Source organism: Macaca fascicularis, chromosome 11 (genome assembly GCF_037993035.2).
Source record: "Macaca fascicularis isolate 582-1 chromosome 11, T2T-MFA8v1.1".
In the NCBI taxonomy this organism is placed as follows: Eukaryota; Metazoa; Chordata; class Mammalia; order Primates; family Cercopithecidae; genus Macaca; species Macaca fascicularis.
In genome coordinates, this window is record NC_088385.1 from 15,206,265 (window position 1) to 15,221,243 (window position 14,979).

General features: G+C 42.3%; 1 protein-coding gene and 1 pseudogene across 3 annotated transcripts in view; one reads left to right on the plus strand and one right to left on the minus strand.

Moving 5' to 3' along the window:
* Positions 1–14,979, plus strand: part of BORCS5 (BLOC-1 related complex subunit 5) — a 109,237-nt gene that overhangs the window by 83,676 nt on the left and 10,582 nt on the right. The window lies entirely within an intron of this gene.
* LOC107126648 (AP-3 complex subunit sigma-1 pseudogene) lies at positions 9,488–9,895 on the minus strand (annotated as a pseudogene).

Below are 14,979 nucleotides of genomic sequence, written 5' to 3' on the forward strand. Positions count from 1 at the left end.
GCAGCACAGACTTTTGGAGCTTCTCTTGTCACTGCCCTGGGTCTTCTTTTGGCCTCATTCTAGTTGCTGTCAGTGGGTAAATATGTTCACAGATTAGAACGCCTTCGTAACTAAGATAAAGCCACAAGGTTTATTTTGTTACAGTTCCTGTGTGCTTGCTTAAAGGCCTTGAGAGTACGTTCATGATATGATTCTGGTAACTCCTGTTTTAATTCTTAGATGCATTGATAAGCATACTGTATTGCTGTAAACCAGTGTGAAGCATGGAGGGGGTTCAAATGAACCGGTAAGAAAAAATTGCAACCCTTGGAAAGCCGTGCGATTACACAAGATTATAGAAAGGCCCTAAGGTTTCTCTGATTTAGCCTTTTCATTGTGCAAATAAAGCAACCAAGGACCTTTGAGTGTACGGGGGATTTGCCAGATATCTTTCTATTAGTTAATGACCAAGATGGTATTAGAAGGTGAGTCATCTTTCCCACTGCACCATACTTCTTACGTTCTGCCTCTTTGGAGCCCTTCATTTCATTTTTGGTGGTTCCTTTTTCACCTGGTGAGTCCTCCACTGGTGTTTGAAAGAATGCGCGAGAGTTGCCCTTCATGGGCCCACACGCAGGGCTGGGCAGGGATTTCTTTGTGTCAACGGTACTGTAATGTTTAAGACCCAGCTGGAGTCATTTTCCAAGTATTGACCTGACTTCCTGTACTGTGTGTCCTCCCAGGGGGAGAGATTGATCCCGATTAAATGAGTTGTTCCGAGTGATGCACAGAGCATCAGTGTCTGAATTGGCCTTAGCATTCACTTTGAGCTCCTTCGGTTAAAAGCCTGGTTAGCGTGAGCTGTTGGCCAGGTGAAACTGTTGCTGTCGCCCTGACACTGTGAACCGAATCTCCTTTAAATGACAACATTGTTAGAGTCCTGTGGCCGCTTTTAAACATATTTTGGCTTCAGTTGCTGCTTTCTTGACCTGAAATTATAAAATGAATTGGGAGTACCTGTTGCAAAACTACAAATTTTGACAAGAACATTGAGATGTCGGCTTCTTTTTGCTGAAATACTGAGGCAAGACATTTCAAGAAAATTTTATGTTCCCATAGAATGTCACAAGTGACTCTGGCATAAATTCCAGGTTGAAACCTTACCATGTAATTATAGTTTCCCCGCTTCTTGTCCTTTGGGCAACCTTTCTTTTCTGTAAGAAATATAACTGGTCCCCTGGGTGGCAGGAAATCCAGGTGGGGGAATGGGCTGCTTCTGGTTCGGCGGACTGTAAGGTATGCTGCACAGGGCTTCCTTGGGCCTGGCCCCACACTTCCTTTACACCAGCACTGTCCTGCCAAAAGCCAGAAATCCTGGAAGAGGGCCGAATCTAGTTTATTACTTGCCTGTTGGAAATGTAGGCTTGTGTTTTTTGGCAAGGCATGAGCAGAGCCCGGTTATTTGACTGCTCTGAGATTTAACTCCATTCCGTTTTTGGACAATGACATATGAGCGTGTGTGAACAGCAGCCCCATTTCCCCCCAGTTTGCCTGCCCTAGACATGCCCCCAGACAGCTGGCTCTGCCAGCTTTCCCGATGCCAGGTTCTAGAGCCCCTGTTCTTCTCCCTCCCCTGCTCATTTCCAGTCCGCCAGAGTGGGCAGTGTCAGAGGTCCCGTGTAGTCTCCTCTCTTGTGAGGAACTCCAGAGGACCTGTAGTCTCTAAGCCAACTAGCCGGTATCGAGGGCTCCTGGGTTATGGAAATGAAACCAGGGCTGGGAAAAGATATTCCCTGTCCTGTATCCCTTTCAATGAAGATAAACAAGAATTTTAGCAAATTTGAGCATTGCTGCAGTGCCTAGAACAATGCCTGGCGTGTAGTAGATGTTTAATAAATACTTGTTTAATGAACAACTTATATATTCTTCAATTATTTCATCCTAGGGACTGATAAGTTTTCTCATTCTATCAGAGAAAATAAAGGTTATGAGGGTTGCATTAGGTAGAGTAAGCTAGGCTACAGCCAAAAATAGACTCAAAGATGTGTAATGGCTCAAATGCAACAGAAGTTTATTTCTTGCTCTTGTTCAAGGTGGATGTTTCTGGTTAGCAGGTGACTCTCCTCCATTGAGTTCAGGGATTCAGGTTCCTTCCATCTTGTGACTCTGCCGTCCCCAACGACCACGTTGTTGATAGTGTCCAGTGGCAAAAGGGAAAAAAGAGTAGACTAGCACAGATAGGAGGTTCTTACGGGCCAAACCTATGAGTGTTGCCTATGACTTTGGCTAGAATTCAATTACATGGCCACAGCTAACTCCAAAGAGGCTGGGAAATACAGTCTATTGTGTGCCCAGGGGTACACTAAATTTTGAACATCTGTGTCATCTTCGAGCTTAGATTCCTAAAATGTATCTGCAGCCCAACTTTGAGATTCAGAAGTCCTGATACAAGGTTCCATGGTAAATTTTGCTTGGTTTAAGTCCTCCTGCCAATGAATACCAAGTGACATTAGGAAAAGATTTATATTTTTAACAATAAGTAAAAAAAAAAAAAAAAAAAAAAAAATCAGGATGTAATAGTTTATATTCAATATGATTTCAACTGTATTAAATATTCTTTTGTTTATTTTAGAACAGGGTTGTCCAATCTTTTGGCTTCCCAGGGCCACATTGGAAGAATTGTTGTGGGCCACACATAAAATATATTAATGCTAAGGGTAGCTGATGAGCTTAAAAAAAAAAAACTCATAATATTTTAAGAAAGCTTACAAATTTGTATTAGGTCACACTCAAAGCTGTCCCGGACTGCAGGTGGCCTGCAGCCAAACAACCTTGTTTTAGAGACAGGGTCTCCCTCTGTTGCCCAGGCTGGAGTTCTGTACCACAATCATAGCTTACTGTAGCCTCAAACTCTTGGGCTCCAGTGATCCACCCACTTCAGCCTCTCACACAACCAGCACTACAGGTGTGCCACCTACCTGGCTAATTTTTAATTTTTTTGTAGAGACAGTGTCTTGCCGTGTTGCCTAGGCTGTTCTTGAACTCCTGGCCTCAAGCAATCCTCCTACCTCACCTTCTCAAAGTGCTGGGATTACAGGTGTGAGCCATCGTGCTTGGCCGTGGTAAATATTCTTAATAAATGATTAGACAGAAGGAAACATGACAGTGACTTAATTGTGGTTGCCCTTTAGAGATGAGATTATCATTGGTGTTTGTTTTAGCCTGCGTCTGTTTTTCTGTGTTTTACAAGATTTCTATCTCGAACATGCATTACTTTTTTTTTTTTTTTTGAAATACCTTTTTTTTTTTTTTTTGGTTAAACTGATGGATAGGCTCCATCTTCAGAGATTCTGTGCCAGTGGGTCTGGAGTAAGGCCCAGTACTGGCTCTTTTACTTTTTAATTTAAATTTTTTTTATAGAGAGGGTCTCATTCTGTCACTTAGGCCAGAGTGCAGTGGCACAGTCATAGTTCACTCCAGCCTCAAACTCCTAGGGTCAAGTGATACTCCTGCCCCAGCCTCCCCAGTAGCTAGGATTACAGGTGTGTGACACCATGCCCAGCTAACTTTATTATTATTATTATTGTAGAGACAGGGTCTTGCTAGGTTGCCCAGACTGACTTTGAACTCTTGGCCTCAAGCAATCCTCCCACATCAGCCTCCCAAGTGCTAGGATTACAGGCATGAGCCACCATACGTGGCTTCTGTTTTTTGTTGTTTTTTGTTCTCACAATATATGAACCTCATAAGAGTTGCATCTCCCTGCCTGCAGCTTTTTGATTCACCAAGATAAGAATATGCCTCAGAACTTTGTATGCATATGCCTTTACGTGTCTGCTTCATTTATGAACTAGTCAGCTCTGTGTCAGGCCCTGTTGTAGGTGTCGAGGAAATATCACTACAAAACAGACAAGACCCTCCTTCAGAGATCTTACACTCCATTGTGGACACAGACAATAAATAAAGTAAAAAAATAAAATAGATGGCAGGTAAGTTGGTAAGTACAAGAATAAAAAAAAAGTAAGGAGATACAAAATGTCAGTAGGGTAGAAATTTGACATGGGGTGACACAGAAGGCCTTCCCAGAAAGGAACTTTTAATATAAAGACCAGCTCGTCAGTACAGAGCTAGCCAGGGGGCTCTTCTTTATAACTCTGTCTGGATCTGAAATTTATCAGATTATTTGACCAATGGCAATCCCAGTTCCCAAGATTCTGTTCTTTACGATCACTCTGCTTATTGTCATGTTTATCTGAATGTTCCGAACTAGAGTCTTACTTGCTATCTCTGTTGTTAGTTGGTAGGAGACTTGCAGATCTATACTCCTTTTAAAAACATCTCTGAATTGTTTTAGATTTCAGGGACTTCCAAAGGATCTCATCAGGAGGTGTCCCTAAAGCTTGAAGCAGCATTTAATTTTCTTCTGCCCATGCTGACAGACTGAGTATAATATCGTAAGACTTTAGTCGATGTCCTGGCGATCCTCCATCGTTCTCATTCTACACATGAGTAGAGAGCGTTTCACTTGTCTAAGGCCATATCACACTATTGCTGGAAACTGCCCATGACAGCCAACCTGCAGCCCAGAGCAAAAGGCATAATGAATGTGGAAGGACTCTGCAGGACCGTACGGAGCTATGTAAAAGAAAGGATTATTTTGGGAGAGTAAAAGTCATTTATTTCAAATGCAGCCAGACAAGGAGGGATTGCAAAATGTTGTTCTATAGAAGTATGAGCATTAGTAGCGTAACACAGCATCATTTCGGTGATGGTTTCTTCCTGTATCCCAAAGTCCCCCAGCCTCCTCTCTTCCCCTTTCTACCTGGAAGTTTACACATTCTCTCTTTGCCCTTGCGGAGACCTAGATTCTCTGGAGTCTGTCACTCACCTGCCTCTCCATCTTGTATTGTAATAGTCATAGTTGTATTCTGCAAAATGCGTGAAATTCGGATGGCTCTGGCCTGAAATACCCAGCCTCCACTCCTGCTCCCCGGCGTCTGCTGTGTCCCCTCCTTCTGGCATCTGCTCCCCCTCTCTGCCTGAGGAATCCTGCTCTCCCATCAGCAACCGCCAACAGCCTGGCACATGCGGAGGTCCCGGTTTCCCTTGATCACAGGGGACCTCCTTCCTCATGCCTCCCTGGTGTACAGGAAGTGTTTGCTGGAACAGTTTATGTGGTAAAATTCAGTCGGTGCCTCAGCCATCTGCATGGGGAATGACATGGGCCTCTGGACTGGAAATCAGGCTCCCGCCTGATGTCCTGAGCAGCCGTCTAGCATCCTGCCCGGGAGCATAAGGCAGCGCCGGTGGCAGTATACCACATCATTATGCCAATATCATCGTCCCATGTACGGTATCTTGGTTCTTTCTTCAGGCACAGGGTGGATTATTTTAGCTGTAAAATATTTACCCACGCACCACTGCTAAGCTCTGTTCTCCGAGTCAAAAAGGGGTTGTGTTCACACATGGTTTGGGTGGATACACCAGGGAATTACAGAGCACATAGTGCAGTTTTACACTGTTTCATTACCTTAGCTCAGGTTTTAAGATGTTGAGTGTGTCACTTCAGTCATACAAACTTACTTTTATTTCTCTTTGATTCTGGACATCGGAAAAGGGGAGTCCAGGTTAGTGGCATGGCTTGGAGACTTTCCTCACTGTCCGCCTGCTGCATCTGTGAGGCTTCTCCAGCCCCTCTCGTGATGTAGTAGTGACAGCAACAATAGTGTTACAGCTGTCGGTTTTACATGTTTGCCATGTGCCAGGTTTAGAATAGGCATTTTGCATATATCATCTGTGTTTCACGATCAGCTGAGATTCAGACACCCGAATGTGTTCCCGGTTACACAGTTGTGGAAGTGGAGCTGGGATGCCAACTCAGAGCTAACGTCCGCCTTCGAGACTCTAGGCCGTGCTTCCTTTCCACCTTTTTGTCCATTGTCTTCAATTCTTTTATTTTTATTTATTTATTTATTTATTTATTTATTTATTTATTGAGATGGAGTTTTGCTTTGTGGCCCAGTCTGGAGTGCAATGGCGATCTCAGCTCACTGCAACCTTTGCCTTCTGGTTTCAAGCGATTCTCCTGCCTCAGCCTCCCGAGTAGCTGGGATTATAGGCGCCTGCCATCATGCCCGGCTAATTTTTGTATGTTTAGTAGAGATGGGGTTTCACCATGTTGGCCAGGCTGGTCTCAAACTCCTGACGTCGTGATCCATCCGCCCTGGCCTCCCAAAGTGCTGGAATTACAGGCATGAGCCACTGTGCCCTGCTTCATCTTCAATTCTTTAAGGGCTTATTCTTCCAGCCTGTCTCCTGCTCATGCCCAGTGTTCAAGCACGTTCCCTTACCCTGTATTCCTTTATAATACTCGCCGCCTAGTGTCACAGTATACTTAGCATCTCAAAAACAGTCTTTATAGGATGCAACCACACTTTAAAATAGCCTTGAAGACCCCACATTGACATTCTTGAAGTGACAACTCTGCCTACCTTGGGGATAACTTTTTTCTCCTTCCACCCGTGCCCTGGAGAATGGAGCTGTTCACCAGCGTCCCAGAGGACTCCACAGTCTGTGTCTGCGGAAGGTAGACAGAGAGCGGACTCGTGCTGAGGAAGAGCTTCATCCTTCCCCACTGCCGCTCTGGAGGGGTTGCAGAGAGGGAGCCTCGAATGAGTCAGGGCTGGGGTGCTCGGTTGCAGACGGGGCCTTCTCCAGGAGGCAGAAGATCTCAGATGTCACCGCTGTCTTTCATGGGACCCGAGGAAAGCTCTCCCAAGGAAAGGGAGGAGTGGGACTTCGGACCCTCAGGCTTTTATTTTTACTCATGATGTTTTTCTTTTCCTGATTTGCTGGCATCAATGCCGTTTTCAAGGCCTTTTGTTGGGGGAGGTATAATCTGCCTGTTTAGTTTTGGAAGCTGCTGAATGGTTTTAGGATTTATTTCCCACTTTCCCACCTAGACATGATGCCAAGAGTAAGAAGGCATCAGAGGAAACTGGGCAAGTTCTAAAGTAATTATTGGAACAGTCATGCAATTCAAATTCCTGCCGTTCTGATATCTCTGAATTCTCTTGAAGACCTGAATAAAATGTGTTCTTTTTCTGAGACATGTAGATACATTGTTTGAACAAAGGAAACAGGGCGACTTCAAAATGTCCAGTATGTGGAAATCGATGCGGTTCAGCCTGTGGGGTAATGAATGAAAACACCGGCGACAGTCGGCCCCATTGTTTGTCATGGTGCAACAGGAAGTGGTACACTAATAAGGAGCCAGGGGAGGTTTATGTAATTCAGAAGGAAGCAGACGTGTGTGCAGTTTTGACTGATGCCCCTCTCACTGCAGATCCAGGCTCACCGAGCAGGTTCCTATGACTGATGGACGTGGAGATGTCTGATAGGATTTGTCATTTGATTTTTGACACTGACTAATGATAGATTTTTATTTCCCTTATGGTCAGAAATAGTGTCTTGAAAAACTTCACTTTAGATCATAGTTTTCACACACAGTTATAAAGCATAGTAGAACAAGCTATGGAAAAGGAAATGTCACTGGTAGACTTGGGTCGCTTAGGACAGGTATGGTGGCCCTTGGAATCGGGAGATCTGGAATTCAGTCCTGGCCCCGTCAGTCCCAGCCATGAGAGCTTAGGGATAGTGCATGCCCACTCTGGGAGCAGTCTTCATCTGTAAAAGGAGCGGGGTGCTCAGGACCCTTGTACCTCGTTCTTTTACAGCTGAAGATTGCTTCGTCTAAGCCCCCTTGGTAAGGTCAAGAATTGTGAAATGTTTGTACGCATGAGATGTCAAGAGTACAAAGTGTACAAACGAACTGCCAGTGAAAATGTCATTGAAGTTTGTCTGCTAACAGATAGTTTACTCCCTTTGGTCTCCTCTCAGTTTTTGTTTTGTAAATGTCCATGTTTTGTCTGGTAATTTGTTATTTTTATTAGAAAAGTAAACCCCAGTGTTTTTCCATTCCGCTTGACAGCATAAAAAATTGCCATTTAAATCCATCTCTTAAGGAGTTCAAAAAGGCATTAAACACACTGCTCAACATGGTATGTATTTAATTGAAATGAGTTGACATTTGAATTAATTAGCGCTTTAGAAAAGATAGGCAAAAATTAGGCCAAAAAGCATGGGTTTGAATTCTGGCTTCACTTGCTAGTACGAACTATGTGGCCCTGGGCACCTTTTGTCACCTCTGAATCTCTAATTTCTCATCTCTAATAGGAGAGTGACACTTTCCCTATGAAGTGTGATGAGGTATAAAGATAATATATGCAAACTACACAGTACAGTATCTGACACTTAGTAGGTACTTAATGGATAGCAGCTGTAACTGTTATACATTATTTTATTACAATAATTAAAATAACTAGAGAATTCGTGTGTATTATGTACTGGCTTCTACCTACCAAATCATTGTAACGTGATGTGCATTGATTACCAGAAGAAATAGTCCACCAGTGTGGATGCCAGTTTTGTTTCTGTTAGAGTGTGTGGAGTGAGATTTACCAGAGAGGGATTTCTCTTTTCTGGTTGACAGATCAAAGGTACGCCTGTGAGAATAAATGGCGAGAATGTATTCTTTTTTTTTTTTTAACAGTGATAAAATATACTTTTATTACTTTGTTGAGTCAGAGAGTTGTAAAAAAATTATTGCTAAAGTAGGTATCAGGCAAACAGAAAGGTGCTTTAGAAGTCTGGTTACCTTGGAGTTTATTTAAACTAAGAGAAAAACGTCATAATGTTTCCATGCAATACATATTTGGTTCTTTAACAATTGTGTGACAAACAGCAGCAGGAATTAAGGAATGCCGCACTTGTGATCCATACAAAACACCAACATTTTAGGTTGTACGTTATTAAAGAAATATCTCAAACACTTTGAAACACTGTAGTAGCCAATACATAGAGGCATGCCGTAGGTGGGCACAGGAACGCAGTTTAGAAAAATAAATCACATAAGAACTACTCAATTTCTTTAAAATCACTGAGAAAGAAAAGCAACATTGAGCTGGCCGGGCGCGGTGGCTCCCGCCTGTCATCCCAGCTCTTTGGGAGGCCGAGGCGGGCAGATCACGAGGCCAAGAGATCGAAACCATTCTGGCCAACATGGTGAAACCCTGTCTAATTTTTGTACTAAAAGTACTAAAAGTACTTTTTTTTTTTGGTACTAAAAGTACAAAAATTAGCCGGGCGTGGTGGCGGGCGCCTGTAGTCCCAGCTACTCAGGAGGCTGAGGCAGGAAAATGGCGTGAACCCGGGAAGCAGAGCTTGCGGTGAGCCGAGATTATACCACTGCACTCCAGCCTGGGCGACAGAGCAAGACTCCGTCTCAAAAAAAAAAAAAAAGAAAAAAAAAGCAACATTGAACTTTCTTATTGACTTTACACAGCTTCTATAGAGTGCTTTGAGTTAAATCCAAGAGCAAAAGTTGACTCTCCTCCTCTATTTTTGGTAAACAACTGCATGGTAAACTTACATGACTTCCCCTCCCTGGATTTTACCTGGGAGTAGCCTTTTTAAATTTTTATTTAAAAGAGGGCAGGTTTGGCACTTTTATAGTGATGTCACCAATGTTAATATTTCTTGGGATCTCAGGAAGATTCAGGTTTTTTTTACAGCTGGTACAGCACAGGCTGGAGCTCCCACTAAGCCAGCCTCAGATTTTTCCAGCTTATTTTGTGCATCAATTTGTGTAACAATCCCATTCGTGGTTGTCTCCAATACCATTCCTCCATCACCATTTCTGCGAGAATATTGTGAACCTTGCCTACATGGAAAATCAAATCCAGTTCACACACATTTTCAAAACATTTGTCTAATGTTTCCACAAATACGTAGGGCTGATAGAACTTGGAGAGCTGCGGCTTCCCGTGGTTGTTAAGATTGGGATCGCCTTGATCATGGCTGAGCCGGACCCACCGGGTGGGCACTGGGGGCCAGGGTGGGGGCTGGCGGGCAAACCTCGCCTCCGTCATCTCGCCGGCGATCCTTCCCCACCCACTCCCTCCTGCACACCGGCAAGAGTTTATTCTTACAGGCTGCCATTGCAAACTACTGCCTTCAGAAACAAGGTCACTTCAAAGTGTCCAAAATGTAGTAATTAGTGCCATTCAGCCTGTGGTGTCATTAAGGAAAACATTTGCCCATTGTTGTCCCTTGTGCAAGAGAGAGGCGTCCACAAAAGATTCATACTCCCAAACCCTCCATGGGAATGGTGATCTGGAGGAGGGTTGGACAGCCAGAAAGCACACAGTTCACCCTGAAAGGTTTTGTTGCAGCCTGTCATAGCCTAACCTTTATAATCTGTCTGAATCTCTACTGCAGGGCAAGTAACCATGGTCTGGTGGGGATAGAGGTGGCAGGTGGGCTAGAATGTGCCATATCTTGATTTGTGGCGATGGGCCTCCTACTCTTCGGAGTGGAGACAGCTACTACCATGAGTCAAAGACCAAATCACGGGATAGTCAATGTATGAAAACACAAGCACCGGGTTCGCAAAGTGGAAGAAAGGTCTGAAAGAAGGTGTCAGAAGCAAAAAATGGTAAGTATGTGAGGAGATGAAGATTTTAATTAGCGTGACTATAGAAATCATTTCACTATGTATATGTATGTCAAAACGTGTTGTGTGCTGTAAATATCGTTTTTATTTTTAAAAAAATGAATGCTGTCAGTATGAGTCCATTTAAAAATCAGTAGGCTTGAAGGTTCAAGGAAATTGCTGAGAACTGGCATCATATACTTCCTTTTGGGGTTAGTTGATGCATGGTATAGTTAATGTAAAGATTCAGGATCCTATGAACACAGCTTTTTACCTTGGACTGTTCCTCTTGCAGACTCAGCTACCACCTTCCTTTGTGATTAAAAATGTATTACTTAGCCTCAGCAATTTGTTTCAGAGCCACTTTCGTAGTGTCTAGTCCAGGATTCCCAGATAGGTTTGTTCATCTTTGTCAACTTGAAAGTGGCCATCTGGGGTTCAGTGCCAAGACGGGTTCTGAGTCCAAGTCAGATTTAAAGAATAACCATGATGCATTACTGGTATCCGTCAGAGGTCTGGGAGAAGGAATTAAATGTATTTGAATACGTTTATTTTATTATTTTTTAAAATTGAGTTATTCACATAGTTCACCCTTTTACAATGTGCATTTCAGTGGTTTTAGTATTCTTACAAGATTGTGCAGCTACACAACTATGTAATTCCAGAACATTTTCATCTCCCTAGAAAGAAACTCTGTGTACGTCAGCAGTCACTCCCCATACCTCCATTCCCCTACCCCCTGGCAACTGCCAGTCTCCTTTCTGTCTCTATGGATTTGCCCGTTGGGGGTATTTCATATAAAGGGAATCATGTGATATGTGGCTTTTGTGTCTGGTTTCTTTTACTTAGCATAATGTTTTCAAGGTTTATCCATGTTGTAGCTTATATCAGTATCTCATATCTTTTTATGGATGAAGAATATTTTATTCTATGGATAGATCACGTTTTGTTTATCCATTTCTCAGCGGATGGACATTTGGGTTGTGTCTACTCTTTGCCTATTGTGAATAATGCTGCTATAAAAATTTGTGTACAAGGTTTTGGGTGAACATACAATTTACTTCTCTTGGGAATATATGTGAAGTGAAATCGCTGGCCGTATAGTAACTTTATGTTTAACTTTTGGAGAAACGGCCAAACTGTTCTTCAGAATGACTGTCCTATTTTACGTGCCTACCAGCAATGCACAGGGGTTCCGGTTTCTCCACACCCTCACTAACATTTGTCATTGTCTGCCTTTTCATTTGAGCCATCCTAGTGGGTGTGAAGTTGTATTCTTTTGCTTTTGATGTGCCCTTCTCTAATGTCCAACGATGTTGAACATCTTTTCCTGTGTTTATTGGCCATTTGTATATCTTCTTTGGATAAATGGCTTCAGTTGTAATTCCAAGGCCAGATTTTTGCCCTAGGAACAGGACTGATTTATATAGTTAGGCTAACTGCTTCCTAATTGGGAGAATTGGTAGTTCTGAATTTCAGAAACATCTGAGAAGGGTGGATATTGAAGCTTTATATAAAACATTGTAGCAGTTTTCTTCGAAGGTGATTATGATTTGGGAACTTCTTAGTTTTACTACCATAAAAAAACTTCCAAGCATATTTTGCCATTCATTGTTAGAATAATATAAACATACATGTTTATAGCAGTGTTGTGTTTTCAGATCATTCTTACATATATTATCTCATTATAACCATTACAACACTGCCATGAGATAGGATGAATATTAGCCATTATTAGCCCCACTTTTGAAAAGTAGAAGCTGAGAGTCAGCTTGTGACTTGCTCAAGTTCACCAACTAGTAGGGTTTAAATTCAGGTCTTCTGACTTACTTTGTTAATGGTAATGGATTATTAGTGATGTCAAGGATTTGAAGGGTGAGCTTACATTGCTAAAAATCAGCAATATGCCCGTCTTCAAATAGCAGATTGTTACTGGCCTCAGAATGTTGTTATTTGAATAGCTGTACAACAGGATGAATTGTTACTTTTCCATTTAGCCCCTTTAGCTACAAAGTGCTTACAATAAAAGAGCAGAATTACATATCCCTGCCTGCTCATTACATTTTGAACCCAGAAGGAAATCCAGCCAAAGAAAGAACAAAGCCGGGGATGGATTTAGAACCCTAAAAAGAGGCAGCGTTTGGTTAGCTGGCCTCAACCCATCATGCCTCCTCCTCCCAGCCTCCATATTCCTAAACTGACCTCCTTGGGAAACAGTAATTTAAATGTAGAATGAGTGTAGAGAAAGTGAGATATCCGTTGAGATCAAATAAAAATTAACCTTGATACTAATGTTAACTGAGAGACACCACATTAAAAGCTAAACATTACCTTTAAAGGGTGGGAAAGATGAGTTGACTTTTTAAATGCAGTCTTGAGCTGGGTACAGTGGCTCATGTCTGTAACCCCAGCACTTTGGGAGGCTGAGGAGGGCAGATCACCTGAGGTCAGGAGTTCGAGACCAGCCCGATCTACATGGTGAAACCCCGTCTCTACTAAAAATACAAAAATTAGCCAGGCGTGGTGATGCACACCTGTACTCGCAGCTACTTGGGAGGCTGAGGCAGGAGAATCGCTTCAACCTGGGAGGCGGAGGTTGCAGTGAGCCGAGATTGCACCACTGCCCTCCAGCCTGGGCAACAGAGTGAGACTCGGTCTTAAAAAAAAAAAAAAAAAAAAAAAAAAAGCAGTCTTACTTAGGTCCATATGCAGTCTTTGTTTTTAACATTTCTTTTAAACTTAAGTATCTTGGGGATAGAAAAATAAGTCTATTGATCATATGGATGTGAATTTTGTTAACTGTGAAACACAGCTTACCTGCTCATTTTTCTTTTGACCCATGAGGGTTATTAAATTTGCTTTTGATCATTTCGTGCATATCTACATCTTAAGTTTTTAGAATTTAAAAGTTGTACACTATCTTTATGAAGTTCTCACTATTATGTTGCACATCTTTTCTAACTTAAAATAAGCCCTTGTAGTATGTCACTAATTCGGAAAGTTTACCTTTACTTTGAAAAGAACTACATCAAGCATAGTGAGGGCAGTTGTGGTAGATCACGCCTGTAATCCCAACACTTTGGAAGGCTGAGGGGGTGGATGGCTTGAGGCCAGGAGTTTGGAGATCAGCCAGGGCATCATCGTGAGACCCCATCTGTACAAAAAATAAAAAACAAAAATTATCCAGGCATGGTGGCATGCACATGTAGTCTTAGCTACTCAGGAAGCTGAGGTAGGAGGACTGCTTGGACCCAGGAATTCAAGGCTCCCGTGAGCTATGATCAGGCCACTGCACTCCAGCCTGGACAACAGAGCGAGACCCTGTCTCCAAAAAACAAACCACAGTGACATCTTTAATGGCATGACCCATCTGCTTCAAACCAGCATCAAAGCTTATTTTATCAGGAAATTTTATGTAACAAAAGTTTTTGAAGCACTGTATCCTCTTGTTGGAGAGGATATCGTTTATTAAAGCTTTTGGTTTTGCTTTCAAAATATTTTTTGAAAAATATCCATGGACGCATGTACACGTATGTATTTTTACTTTTACCATATTGGGTAGCATCAAACAGTGTTGTAATAGTTACTCTTTACTCTCAACATATAGATCAGAAACACATGGAAGGACTTGTAGGTAAATAATGATTTCAGTTGTGACGTAGTGTGAAATGATTCTATCAGGAAACTGGGATGAGTAATGTGACTCTGTTGTAAGATTTTCGGTAGCAGAAGTACAGAACAAAAATAAAACATATCAGCAAAAAACACAATGGTAAGTTGTCATCTGAGTGATTGTGTAAGCCTTGAAGATAGTTAATGTAACCGAGAGGAGGCGTCCACATAAGCTCCTGCCTTCACAATAGATAGCTTGTGTCTATTTGGATATCACAAAATGTCATTTGTTGTTTTTTTCTGCTTTCATGCACTACATTTCTTATCTTGCTTTTTCATTCTTCATGTAAAAGAGGTTTCTAGACAGAGTTTCTGTTTCAGTTCACATACATTTTATCATCGATGGAGCTCCTTTTTCCTGGGGACTGTTCTAGGAGTTTTATATATGTTATCTCGTTTAATTCTACGTCAACTCTATAAGGTAGGCATTGTCAATGTCCCCAATTTAGGGGACAAAGAAGCTGAGGGTCAGCAAGGTTAAGTAACTGGCTCAAGGTCATGAAGGTAATGAGTCATCTGCAGAAGCAAGATGTTGACACAGTTCTGTCTGATGCTACTGTCTGTATCCGTAAGTGATGTATATTTTAGTTAGAAAACTGGAATGGTTACTCAACTTCACAGTAATTCTTTATTTTATTGCTTCTATAGAAGCTCTCTCCCCTCCCCCACAAACTCTGAGTCACTCAGCCTGAGCTCAGGAATGATTTCAGATGTCTAAATAGGTCATTTGCAGGGTCTGGGTGGTCTACCCACAGCGGAGGTAAAAGCTCTGGCTC